Source organism: Eriocheir sinensis, chromosome 24, assembly GCF_024679095.1.
Source record: "Eriocheir sinensis breed Jianghai 21 chromosome 24, ASM2467909v1, whole genome shotgun sequence".
In the NCBI taxonomy this organism is placed as follows: domain Eukaryota; kingdom Metazoa; phylum Arthropoda; class Malacostraca; order Decapoda; family Varunidae; genus Eriocheir; species Eriocheir sinensis.
The window spans coordinates 1440192-1442691 of record NC_066532.1 but is presented as its reverse complement, the minus strand read 5'-3'; positions in this window follow the sequence as shown (position 1 = coordinate 1442691).

The following is a 2500-nucleotide window of genomic DNA, read 5'->3' as shown; positions in this document are numbered from 1 at the left end:
AGGAAAAATGAGGAAAATATTTATGACAAAAAAAAATGGTGGTAGTGGTGGTGGTGGTGGTGGTGGTGGTGGTGGTGATGGTGGTGCTGGTGATGATAAACAAACAACTTGATTAGCATACACACACACACACACACACACACACACACACACACACACACACACACATAGATATATAAAAAAAGAAAACAAAATTGAAAAAAAAAGATAGAAAGGAATGAAATACCGAACGAAAATTAATCACAAAAAATAAAGAAAAATATTAAAGAAATATAAAGAAAAACACAGAAAAAACAAGACGAATGAAAAGAAAAAAAAACATAAGAAAAGAAATTAAGAAGAAAAACAACACGAACGGAAAACATAAAAAAAAGAGAAAAGGCGAGAAAAAGAAAACAAAGAAAAGACCAACCAAGAAAAAAAACAATAAAAAACAAAAAAAAGGAAAAAAAACACGAACGAAAAAACAAAAAAAGAAAACGAAAGAAAAAAAGAAAAATCATCAAAAAAAAAGAGAAAAACAGGAACAAAAAACGAAAGCGATAAAAACAAATGAAAGAAAAAGAAAGAAAAAAGAAAGAAAAAGAAAGAAAAAAGGAAAGAAAAGAAAGAAAAAGTAAATCTAGCAATCTTTCAATCCATTAAATATTCAGAGTCAGGCGTGATCTTAAAATACCGAGGGAGAGAGGGAGAGAGGGAGAGGGAGGGGGAGAGAGAGAGAGGAGGGGAGAGAGGAAGGAGGAAGGAGAGAGAAGGAAGGAGAGAGAGAGAGAGAGAGAGAGAGAGAGAGAGAGAGAGAGAGAGAGAGAGAGTTCTATTTGCGTACAATTTTTCAATTACAAAAAAAAAAAAAATATTCACAGCAGAAGTCAAATCCAACAAGGAATTGGATCTCTCTCTCTCTCTCTCTCTCTCTCTCTCTGACACACTTTCACACACGCATGCAAATATATAAAACACACATTTTGAGAGAGAGAGAGAGAGAGAGAGAGAGAGAGAGGATATTTCTACCTTTCTAACCTACCTCAATATAGATATAATTAACCTGTTCAATATCATCATTATTATCATTATCATTATTACAATTACTACTACTACTACTACTACGACTACTACTTCCACTACCACTACTACTACTACTACTACTACTACCACTACTACTACTACTACTACCTCTATTATTACTACTGACATAAACTTGCAAGAAAAGGAAAGAAAAATTGAATATCTAAGAATTTACATAAAAAAGCGAAAATTTGAAAATATTAAAAAAATTGAAAAAAATGAAAGGAAGAGAAAAAACGCAAGAATTTCCTGGAAGTTATGATGATTTGAGAGAGAGAGAGAGAGAGAATGGAATGGCTGAAAGAAGAAAGTTGAATAGAGATAATTAAAAGAAAATAGTGAATAAGAGAAAGGGGAAGGAAGGAAGGAAGGAAGGAAGGAAGGAAAGAAAGAAAGAATGATAATGGAAGGAAGGAACGAAGGAAGGAAGGAAGGAAAGAAAGAATGAGAAAGGAAGGAAGAGACGAAGGAAGGAAGGAAGGAAAAAAGAAAGAAAGAAAGAATTAAGGAGGAAAGGGAAGAGGAAGGAAGAGAGAGAGAAAAATTTCACGCGATAATTTAGACATCAATATTTTTACTCAATCAAACCTTCCTTTCGTGACTCTAGACCCATTAAGCTCTCTCTCTCTCTTTTTTCTTTCTTCCTTTTTTCTTCTTTTTTCCTTTCTTCTTCCTTTCTTTCTTTCTTTTTCTTTTCTTTCTTCCTTCCTTCTATTCTTTTCTCTTCTTCTTCTTTTCCTTCAGCTTTCTTCTCATTTTTTTCAATCTTTCTTTCTTCTTCTTTTCTTTTCTCTCTCTCTCTCTCTCTCTCTCTCTCTCTCTCTCTCTCTCTCTCTCTCTCTCTCTCTCGATTATCACATCTACTTGTTTACGTTTGAGATTTACGCTTTTGATAAACAACTTCCTTTTTTTTTCTTTTCTTCTTCTTTTCAACTTTTTCGAATAATACGAATAATCGTAGTTTTTCCTTAACCTTCTTTCTTAACGTAAACAAACTTATAACAAAGGGAGAGAGAGAGAGAGAGAGAGAGAGAGAGAGAGAGAGAGAGAGAGCGCAGACAACACAAAACACACACACACACACACACACACACACACACACACACACACACACACACACACACACACCTCCCTTTCCTTCATCTCCCTCCTTCTCTTCTCCTTAATTCTCCTCTTCCTTTCCTTCATCTCCCTCTTCTGTTTGATATTTGTCTTTTCTTCTTTCTCTTTCCTTTTCTCTTCTTAATTTCCTCAGTCTTTCAATAATTTTTTTTTATTTTCCTTCCCTTCTTCTTCTTCTTCTCTCAATTAATAAGTTTCCTTTCTCTTTTCCTTCGTTTTTTTCTCATTCCTCCCACATTTTTTTTTTTTCATTTTTCCTTCCTCCTCTTTTTTTCCGTTCTTTTCTTCCCCCATATAGTTTTCTCTCTTTAGT